Source organism: Sciurus vulgaris, assembly GCF_902686455.1.
Source record: "Sciurus vulgaris genome assembly, chromosome: 11".
NCBI classification, from domain to species: Eukaryota; Metazoa; Chordata; class Mammalia; order Rodentia; family Sciuridae; genus Sciurus; species Sciurus vulgaris.
The window spans coordinates 97,440,144-97,451,631 of NC_136472.1; the positions used below are offsets into that span (position 1 = coordinate 97,440,144).

At 34.2% G+C, this 11,488-nt stretch overlaps 1 pseudogene across 1 annotated transcript in view; it reads right to left on the minus strand.

Moving 5' to 3' along the window:
- Positions 1–1,819, minus strand: part of LOC306639898 — a 43,068-nt pseudogene extending 41,249 nt beyond the window's left edge. Inside the window, exon 1 of the transcript in view lies at positions 1,520–1,819. The product of the transcript in view is annotated as an uncharacterized misc_RNA (transcript). The remainder of the gene's footprint in view (positions 1–1,519) is intronic.
- Between the last annotated feature and the right edge of the window lie 9,669 nt (positions 1,820–11,488).

The following is an 11,488-nucleotide window of genomic DNA, read 5'->3' on the forward strand; positions in this document are numbered from 1 at the left end:
ACTATGATATATTTTTGTATGCGATCTAGGATTTTGTTAAGAATTTTTGCATCTATGTTCATCAAGAATATTGGTCTGAAGTTTTCTTTCCTTGGTGTGTCTTTGTCTGGTTTTGGTATGAGGGTGATACTAGCTTCATAGAATGAGTTTGGAAGAGTTTCCTCCTTTTCTATTTCATGGAATACTTTGAGGAGTATTGGAATGAGTTCTTAGGAGCAAACTTCCTTAACATGACTCCCAAAGCACAAGAAATAAAAGCAAAAATTAATAAATGGGATAGATTCAAACTAAAATGCTTTGTCTCAGCAAAGGAAATAATCAATAATGTGAAGAGATAACCTACAGAGTGGGAGAAAATCTTTGCCACACACACTTCAGATAGATCACTAATCTCTAGAATTTAGAAAGAACTCAAAATACTTTACACCCAAGAATACAAATAACCCAATCAATAAACAGGCTAAAGAATTGAGCAGACACTTCACAGAAGGAGATCTCAAGCAATCAACAGATATATGAAAAAATGTTCACCATCTCTAGTAAAAAGATAAATGCAAATCAAAACCACCCTAAGATTTCTTCTCACCTCAGTTAGAATGGCTATTATCAAGAATACAAGCAATGTTAGGTGTTGGCAAGGATGTGGGGAAGAAGGTACACTCATACATTGTTGGTGGATTTGCACATTGGTGCAGCCACTCTGGAAAGCAGTGTGGAGATTCCTTAGAAAACTTGGAATGGAACCACCATTTGATCCAGCTATCTCACTCCTTGGCCTATACCCAAAGGACTTAAAATCAGCATACTACAGTGATGCAACCACATCAATGTTCATGGCAACTTCATTCACAATAGCTAGATTGTGGAACCAACCTAGATGGCCTTCAATAGATGAATGGATAAAGAAACACAATGAAATATTACTCAGCCATACAGAAGAATAAAATTATGGCATTTGCAGGTAAATGGATGGAGTTGGAAAATATGCTAAGTGAAATAAGCCAATCCCTAAAATCCAAAGGCCAAATAATTTCTCTGATAAGTGGATGATGATACATAATGGAGGGGAGTGTGTAAGGAAAGAATAGAGGAAGGATGGATTGTGCAGCAGAAAATGAGGGGGCAGGAAGAAGGAAAAATAATAGAATGAGACAAACATTATTAACCTATGTACATGTATGGTTAAATAGTATGACTCCACTTCATGCACAACTAGAGAAATGGAAGTTGTACCCCATTTGTGTATAATGATTCAAAAAATAAAAAAAGAAATGCTAAGACTTTGCCCAGTGACAATGAGAAATATGACTTGAGGGCATCTCAGGAGCTGGCAAGACCACATCCATCTCAAACTCAGGAAGTAAAAGTAAAAATTCTCTTGAGAAGAGACTAGTGGAGCACCCTTCTTACACAGGGAAGCCTAGGAAGTTTTTTCAATGTACTCAGCCATGCAGACACTCAGAGGCTGCTGCAGCCACGGTCCCTGGAGGCTTTACTACTGCTTTAGGTGGTGGCAGACCTTGGCATCAGCCACATGGTCCTGGTTGTGCAGGAATGCAGGATGCTGGAATAAGGAGGTCATGGATGCTTCCACCAAGATTTCAAAGGAAGGCCTAGGAGGCCAAAGTGCAGCAGGTTCAGAGTCCCTGCAGGGATGCCCTGAGATGGTGATGAGTGGAAATTTGAGGAGAAAGTTGAAGCTGCAATGGAGATCCCTGAGATTAAGAAATGCTAGTAACATGGGACGCCATCCTAGGAGAGCTGCAGGAAATGAGCAGAGACCAGCCAACAGAAAGGCCACTTGGGCTGCAACCAACATGGTGACAGGGGTGGAGCTCCACAAGTCATTTGGAAAGAAGATGAAGAGGCCATGTGCCCCAAGTGCTGGACATGGATCTACAGGATGTTTTTGCCCAGATGGATTTTGGTCTTATTTTGGTCCTATCCTTTCTTTCTATGCCCCTAATTTTGTGAATGGAAATGTTCACTCTGTACCATTATATATTGGATACTTGTAAATCGCTTTTAATTTTACAGGTTTGTACTTGAACTTTGAGCAGTCTCAGAACTGCTGAGACCATGGAACTCTTGGGAATGGACTAAATGTATTTTGCATTGTCAGATGAGTGTGAGCTTTTGAGGGCCAGGGGTGGAATGTTATGATTTAGATGTGTTGTCCCCCAAAAGCTCACATGTGAGACAATACAAGAAGGTTTGGAGGAGAAATGATTAGGTTATAGCCTTAACCTAATCAGAGGATTGATCCCTAGTGGGATTAACTGAGTGGTAACTGGAGGCAGGTGGGTGGTGCTGGAGGAAATGGTTCACTGTGGGCATTGCTATGGGGTATATATTTTGTATCTGAAATCTCTGTCTGCTTACTGATCATGATGGGAGCTTCTTCCTTCCATCACACTCACACTCTCCTGCCATGATATTTGGCCTCACCTTGAACCCTGAGGAATGGAGCTGGTCTTCTATGGGATAAGATCTCTGAAACCATGAACCCTCAAATAAACTTTTCCTCCTTTACAGTTTTTCTGATCTGGTCCTTTAGTCACAGCAGCGAAAAAGCTGACTGCTGCTTCTCAAGGTGATAGGTAATAGTTGTCACAAGAAATTCACTGACTAAAATGTTTTTGGAAAAAGTCTGGAGAATATGTATGTTTGAACTTTGAAGAGCTCCAACATATTCCTGGGAATCTAGAAGGCCATCTACCTGCTCAGACTTTTGTCCATGCTCAGGAAAGATTTGAGAAGTTCCTAAGGTCCATCACCTACTGATCCTACGGGTTTGTGAAAGCAGGAAGTAAAGGTGAAGGTATAACTGTAAGTTACTTGAATAAGTGTTGAAGTCATATCCCAATTTATATTAGGAGCTACTCAGCAAAGACTGGGAAATTTTTAGATATTTAAGGAAATTTGCTCAATTATTATATGACCACTATGCTAATAGAACAGAGGCAGCAAAGAGCACATGCAATAAATAACACAAGTTCTACAGAATTAGTTCAGAAAAACACTGAAAGCAACTACTACAAATAACAGCAACAACAACAAATCCTGGAAAAAAATAAGAATCTGATTTCCAAAGTTAATGTATTATACTCAAAATGTTCAGTTTCCAATACAAATAAAATGTAAGACATGCAAAGAAACAAAAAGAACAACCCATACACAGGAAATCAATAGAAATGACACCAGAAGCAGGGGAGACATTGAACTTTCTAGACAAAGAATTTAAATCAGCTATTTTAAATAAGTTTAATTTTAAAAAGGAAACAAAGTCTAAAAATAATTAAGTATGAAAATAATGTCTTACCAAGTTGAGAATATCAATAGCTGGAAATACTTAAAAGGAACCACAGCAAAATTTTAAAACTAAAAAAATGTAGTAACTGAAATTTAAAAATCATTAGAGGGACTCGACAGTAGATTTAATTAAGTGGAAGAAAGAATCGGTGAACAAGAAGGTAAGACAACTGAAATTATCTAGTCTGAGGAACAGGACAAAAAAAGATGTCCTGTGGGGAACCATCTACTATACTAACACACACATCATGGAAGTTTCAGTAGAAGAGACAAAAATGGGCAGAAAGAAAATATGAAGAAATAGTGCCTAAAAAACCTCTCAAATGTAAGACAAACATGAATTTAAATATTTAGTAGTTATAAAAGATTTATAGTACAAAAAGTTTTAAGAGATGCACGTCTAGATTCTTCATAATTCAACTATCAGAAATTAAAGACAGAATCAAAAGCAGAAAAAGGGAAGCAATTCATCATACAGGAGGGATCCTTAATGAAGTTAACAGTTACTCTCTCACCAGATATCATGGGGTCCAAAAGGTACTGGGATGATATATAGAAAACTAAAATAGACCCTTAACAAATAAAGACATTAAAAATCAAGAATTTTCAAAGAAGAAAATCTTAGGACAAGATAACTTCACCAATAAATTTTATTACATGTTTAAAGAATTAACTAAAGAATTAAATAAAGTATTAAAGTAAGTGATTTCTAGCTTCTTTCAAGAAATGGAAGAAAAGAAAAGATTTGTTAATGCATTCTAGCAGGAAGGTTGAGTATTCAAAATCCAAACATTTGAACTGAAAATCAGAAAAATTTTAACACTAGTTAGGCATGGTGGCATGTACTTGTAATCTCAGCAACTCAGGAGGTTTATAGAGGTGGATTTCAAGTTTGAATCCAGACTTAGCAAGTTAGTGATATCTTAAACAACTTAGTGAAACCCTGTCTCAAAAAATAAAAATAAAAAAAACAAGGATGAAGGTCAGTGGTAAAGCACCTCTATCAATCCCTAATATAAAAAAAAAAAAGAAAAAAGAAAAAAGAAAGGAACTTTTTAGTACTAACCTGAAAACAAAAGTAGAAAATTCCACAAATGACCTCATGTGACAGGTTAAGTCAAAACACTGCTGCATTAAAAAAATATATTTGAAATTACCTTCAGACTATGTGCATAAGGTACATATAAAATATAAATTTCATGTTTACACTTGGGTCCCATCCTCCAGATATCTCATTATGTATATGCAGATATTCAAAAATTTTTTAAAAAATCCAAAATCCAAAACACTGCTAGTCCCAAGCATTTTGACTAAGGGAGTTCAATCTGTATTTCTCTGATACTTGAAACAAAAACATCACAAGAGCAGAAAACTAAGAACAATATCATTTGTGAATAAAGATGCAAAATGTTCATCAAAAATACTAACATACTGTTATGGTTTGTATATGAGGCATCCCCCAAAAGTTCACATATGAGACAATGCAGGAAGGTTCAGAGAAGAAATCATTGGGTTGTAAGAATCTTAACCCAATTAGTGAATTAATCCCATCAGGGATTAATTGAAGTGGTAGGGTGTGACTGGAGGATATTGGAATTGAGACGTGACTTCGGGGTATATATTTTGTATCTAGAGAGTGGAGTCTTTCTCTCTTTCTACTTCCTGATAATGTGAGCTGCTTGCCTCTGCCACACTCTTCCACCATGATGTTCTTCCTCACCTGGAGCCCCAAGGAATGGAGCCGGCAGCCTTCTCTGGACTAAGATCTCTAAAACTACGAACCCTCAAATAAACCTTTCCTCCTCTACAATTGTGCTGGTCATCTAAGATAATGAATTCATAAACTTGGAATATTCAAAACCAATATTTAAAAGTCATATGCACTAATACAAACTCATAGTAAGATCTGAAAATGAAATTCAGAAAACAAATCCACTTATAATAATATCAAAAAATACTTGGAAATAAATTTAACCACAGAAGTTCAGGCCTTCAATACTGAAAATTACAGAACAGATTAAAGAAATTAAATATTTAAGTAAATGGGAAGATATTCCATGTTTATGGATTGGAAGACTTACTGTTTTTAAGATGGGAGTAATCCTCACATTGATCTATAGATTCTGTGAAATCCTGAAAAAAATTCCAACTGCTTTTTTTCCCGCCATAAAAATATTTATCTGATATTACAAAGGGCACAGAATATCCAAAATTAATCTTTAAAAAGTAGGACAAAGTCAGAAGCCTTATCATTGCTGATTTAAAAACTTGTTGTAAAGTCTGGGTAATCAAGACTGTGTAGTACATAAGGATAGACACATAGCCCAATGAAACAGAATTGAGATTTCAAAAATAAACTCACATATTTATGGTCACCAATTATCAAAAAAGATGTAAAGGATTTTTAGTGGTGAAAATGTTCTTTTAAACAAATAATATTTGTATAACTTATTCATATGCAACTGGACTCCTACCTCCCAACATATACAAAAATTAACTAAAAATGGATCAAAGATCTAAATTGAAGAGCTAAAATGATAAAAATTGGGTAAATGAAGGTGAATATCTGCCTCACCTAGAATTAGGCCATGTTTTATTAGATAGAACATCAAAAACTCATGTCATCAAAGAAATTTTAATTTTATCAAAATTTAAAACTTTAGTTATCAAAGGCTACTATGCTATCAACAAAGTGAAAAAATACAGAGTAGAAGAAAATAACTGCAAATCATAAATCTGATAAAGGTCTTGTGTCTAGAATATTTAAATAGCTTTTCAATTCAACTTTAAAAAAAACTAATTTAGACAATAAGCAAATCATTTGAGTAGATATTTCTGCAAAGATATAAAATAGCCATTTAGCACATGAAAAGATGTTCAATATCGCTAAGCCATTAGCAAAATGAAATTCAAAACCATAATATGATACTACTTTATATCCATGAGGATGGTTATAATAAACATTATGGACAAGTCAAGTATTGGAGAGAATGCAGCAAAATTGAAACTCTTACACATTGCTGATAGAAATGTCAAATGGTGCATGTACTCTGAAAGAGTTTTATAGTTCCTCAAAAAGGTTAAACATTTTTACTGTATGTCCCTGCATTTTTATTCCTAAGTATATACCTGGAGAATTGAGGCATATGTAATGTAAGAACTTGTACATGAATATTTATGGAAGCATTATTTATAATTGTCAAAAAGGAGAAACAATCTGAGCATCCATCAGCTGAAGAATGGATAAAGTAAATATGATATTTCCACTAAATAGAGTTTTATTTGGACACAAAGAGAAGAAAGAAGCTGTTACACTGCTACAACCTTGACACATTATGCTAAATTAAAGGGGCCAGACACAAAAGGCCACATTTGTCTGATGTCATTCATATGAAATGTCCAAAAGAGACAAATCTATAGAGATAGGGAAAAAGTATATTACAGATTGCCTGGGACTGAGGAGTAGAGGGATTAGATAATAATTGCTCATAGATATGTATTTTTTTGGGTTGGGGGGAATAAAAAAAAATATTCTGGAATTAAGTAGTGATAATGGTTGTCTAACAGAGTGAAGGTACTAAAACCACCACACTGTACACTTGAAATTTTTGAATGTTATGTGAAGAACCTCTGACTTTTAAAAATTCTTTTTAAAAAAGAGAAAGATTGACCATAGAAAGAAAATTTTAGACATAAACAAGATAAATGAGGAAATAGAAGTACAATGTAATCATAATGGAGTTGCAAAGTCTAATTCATGAAATTCTAAAAAAGACCAAATTTATAAATCTAAGCAAAATAGAATAAAATTTGAGAATTGTAAGCAGAAACATATGGAATAAATTTAATGTATTGTTTAGGAGATTTACAATGATCGAGTATAATTTTTTAAAAGAATTTGTGGTAAAAGAATTTGTGGTAAAATAACAGAAAAATCAGTAGAATAGAGGAAAGGGAACAGGAGAATGGAGGAGGGGAAGGAAAGGAAAAGTACTAGGGAATGAATAGGAACCATTTATATTCCATGCTTGTATAATAATGTCAAAATGAAAAAAAAAATGAACCCCAATAATATGAATAACTAAAACAAACTAAAATTTTTCATATGTAAACACTGAAAGAATAGAATATGTATAACTTCTAGTACATGAGAGATAATGAAAATAGAATAAGAAAAATGTGCATTATAATCACAAACAGTATATTAGGGAAAAAGGCAGAGACTGACTGACAGACATGGAAGAAAAACCACCACAAATGTGAGAAAAAGAAAGTCAGGGTTTGGCAGCTGGAAATGGGCTGGCTCTTGAAATAGCTCAGGAGTTGCCTTGTCTGCCAATCATGGTACAGATAAGGACACTCTCTAACCAAGGTTAATCAAAAATGAAACTTGTTTACTTTGTGATCATATCTGAACATAGAAAAAAACATGAATATGATCCAACCCATATAAAAAAGCAGGCCTCTCTACCTTGGCTAAAATAAATGAGTACTACCTTTACCAATGACAGCTTCAGTTTCATTCTAATCATATCTACTGCCAAATGAGATTTGTTAAAATAATCATAAAAATGATACCATTCAATCTGGGACAAATACCCAGGTTCTTGAAACCTCCCTAAAACCACCTAACATGAGCCTAAATTCCATAATAAATCTTTTCTTAATATCCTAATACCAAGATTGCTCATAATTTCCCATGGTACAAGGTCTTTTCTTGTTGCAATTAACCCGTATTTTTCTACTATAACATGTTCCTGATGAAGCATGCTCCTGGGCATTGATATATGGAATATAAGGGGTAAGCAAATCAAATAATGAAAGCAGAAGTCAAAATATATCAATTATCCTAACAAATGTAAGCGGTCTAAATTTCCCAATTTAGAGTTATAGATCATCAGTTTTGACAAAAATAAAAACTGAAAATCTATGTCATGTAAACAAAAAGGCATATGAAAAATACAAGGTCACAGCAATGTTATTGCCACACACAGCAAATTTAGGGTCTGTACATATTGTGTTGCAAAGCTTAATACCAGGTCATAGAAAAGACTTCATAAACATTTAGCAAATGAATCAAATACAGCTATGGAATTTAGACATCATGATTCTATTTCATTGTATAAAGGAATAATATGTATTTAAATAAACATGATAAAGACTTTAAAACACATTGGTAAGCTTTTTGTCACCATAAGGAAATTCCTGAGAAAAATGTAAGAGAAAAAGTTTATTTTGGCTCACAGTGTTGGAAGTTTCAGTGCATGATCAATTGGCCCCATTGCTTTGAGCCAGTTGTAAGGCAGCATCCCATAGCAGGAGAGTATGTTGGAGCAAAACTGCTCCCTCATTGGCCAGGATGCAAAAGAGAGCCATGAAGGGGCCAGAGACCCACAAACCTTCAAGGGTACACTCCTAATGATCAAAGGACCTCCTACAAAGCCCTACCTCTCAAAGGTTCTACCACCTTCCAATAGCCCAACTCTGGGGACCAAGCCTTTAATAAACAAGATCCAATCTACAGCAGTAGGGGTGCACTTAGGAGGAAGAATGATTGACAGGCAATGCATTGTGCTGGTCTCACTGGTAAAGCTTGAACTTTGATTGTAATGTTCTAATTCACGGTCCTCTGCTCTCTCTTCTGTCCCTGTCTTAATATATGGCTACCGATAATATTTACATCATCTGTAAGACAGCACTGAAAACAGTAAAAATTCTTGGTATAAAATTTTACTTAAGGGATAAATAGATCCCAGAGAAAAATAATAAAAAGAAATAGGAGGTCATATGTTCAAAATCACCTATATCATCATGAAAAATAAAGTGAGGCATGAGAAAAAAGATTGCAGATGGAATTCAGTACCTATATGTGTTAAAACATAAAAATTTGTCCATTCTGCTGTTTTCCTTTAATCCCTGCTATATGACATACATGAAGGACTGGACTTCTCACGTACCTTCATTTGTAAAATAAGGCTAACATCCTTATACTTTCTGATAATTAATTTCTACTGCTCTCTGGTTTTGGAGCATGGCTTTGTTTTTGTGCCTAAATATCTGAAAGTTGACTAGAAGAAGTGAAGTTTCTGTGTTTTTAATTATCCCTACGATATTCTGAAAATTAGCTTCCAATTCCAAAAATGACTTTTTAAAAGCTCATCTTCCTCCTGAGCTCTTTTTCTTTTTAAGTTTTACTTTAATAACCTTTGTGTTTTCACCAGGTAGAAGCAACCATGTGTCAATAAATATTCTTTTTTTTCTTCCTGAAAGTCATTTATTCCTGGCAAAGGGCAAATGGGTCTATAGCATATTTTCTTTTGGAAGAAGACAAATTTGTTTCACTTGTTTGTTTTTTGCCACTTTGCAAATCCAGCATCACATCAACATAAATGAATGCAATGTTCAATAGGGACAGAAAGAATCACACCAAAAATGGAGTTGACAACACTCATAATCTTTGTTTCTCCTGTATTATGATCTCTTCTTTAAAATGCCCTAACCCATCCATAAAGAACCCAGCATGTGCCTGTGAATTCTGATGGGTGAGAATCAGGACTCCACTCAAATTCCTCCCAGACTTGAATGTAGAAAGCTATCCTGCCCCTCAATAAGATTCTTAAGGATGCAGTAGATAATTTTGCTGTCCAAAATTGACATGGCAGAATAATGTATTTCAATTGACTCCTTTCCTCATTTTGTGTTATTAGACAAGCATGAAAGAGTTTGTGAGAAAAACAATTACTCATGTAGTTTTTTTTTAATACAAACAATTCATGTTTTCCTCTTCTAATGTTTATCTTTCAAGATTATTTCATTAAATACACAGACTACTCACTGTGAAGTCTCATGTTACTTCCAATAAAGCACTTAAATTTATTGATCCAAAGGCTATCAGCTTGTTTTGGTTTGGGGGAAATCTAAAGACATTAGATTTGAATATGATTAATTTATTTCAGCTTCTATGAATAATCAATCCTATGAGTGGTTCATAAACCAACAAGCAAAGCACACTGAAACAAGGGTTTATTGTTGGGCAGAGAAATGCACCTATATCATCATAAAAAATAAAGTGAGACATGAGAAAAAAGATTGCAGATGGAATTCAGTAACATAATAATGAAGTTTCTCAGTTTAGAATAAATCTTTATCCTTTATTTGGCTCTGTTTCTTCTAATAGTCAGATCATATGCATTTTACCCAGACTCCTTAGAGGTTTTTCTGACAACTCAAATTTAACATGTCTGACTGAAAAAAAAGCTAGAAAAATATTCTTTAAAATGTAAGACCTAGGTTGAAATTCCTGTTCATATGTAAGCTATCTTTGGACTAATTCATAGATCTGATACCTTAGCTCATATGAAAACACTGAAGAATAAAGCTCAGTGGGCTGTTGTGAGAATTAATGAGACCCAACATGTAGATTGGTGCAGCCCTGGCCATTCAGGAAATGGTATTTGCATTGAAGAAATGATAGTTCCATTCACTTCCATTCACTCCCATTCTTGCATTCTCTGGGAGCTGAGTTGTTCAACACTCAGTGGAAAAGAATTTGAACTAATTTTAGAGTTGAGGTATAATGCTTACAATCTTCCTTCCCTTACTCTTCCATATCAATTAATTTGCAGAGATTTTCTTTCCCCCTCATATTATTCTACCATTAGTCATGATTCTCCCTCTCTAATCTCACTAAAGAGCCCCTGCCAACTGAATATTTCACTAGTCTTTAGCTAGTTTCTCCATATCTACTTCAATACTTCCTCCTGCCTATCCATTTTCTGAACTTATTTTGCTGTTTTTTCTCTAACTCCCAAAGTTGGATGTCTTAACTTAATAATAGTAATCATTTTTTTCTCTTCTAATATAACCTTTAAGGCTGAAAAATTATCACTGTTGTTTTAATTGTATTCCTCATTCAAATTTTAACATGTACTAATTATTGAATTCTAGATATTTTCATGGTTTCTTAATTTTCAAACATACAGAGTTTATCTTTTTGTCATTGTTTCCATTTTAATTTTATTGATCTAAGAGAAAAATATCTATGATTTCCTTTTTTTAGAAATATGTCTTATTTTATATTCCAGTTTACAGTCTATTTTTGTAAATGTTCAGTGTAGGCTACACAAAAAAAAAAAATGTACATACTCTTACTAATGTACTTCTTGCTTTGTTCAAA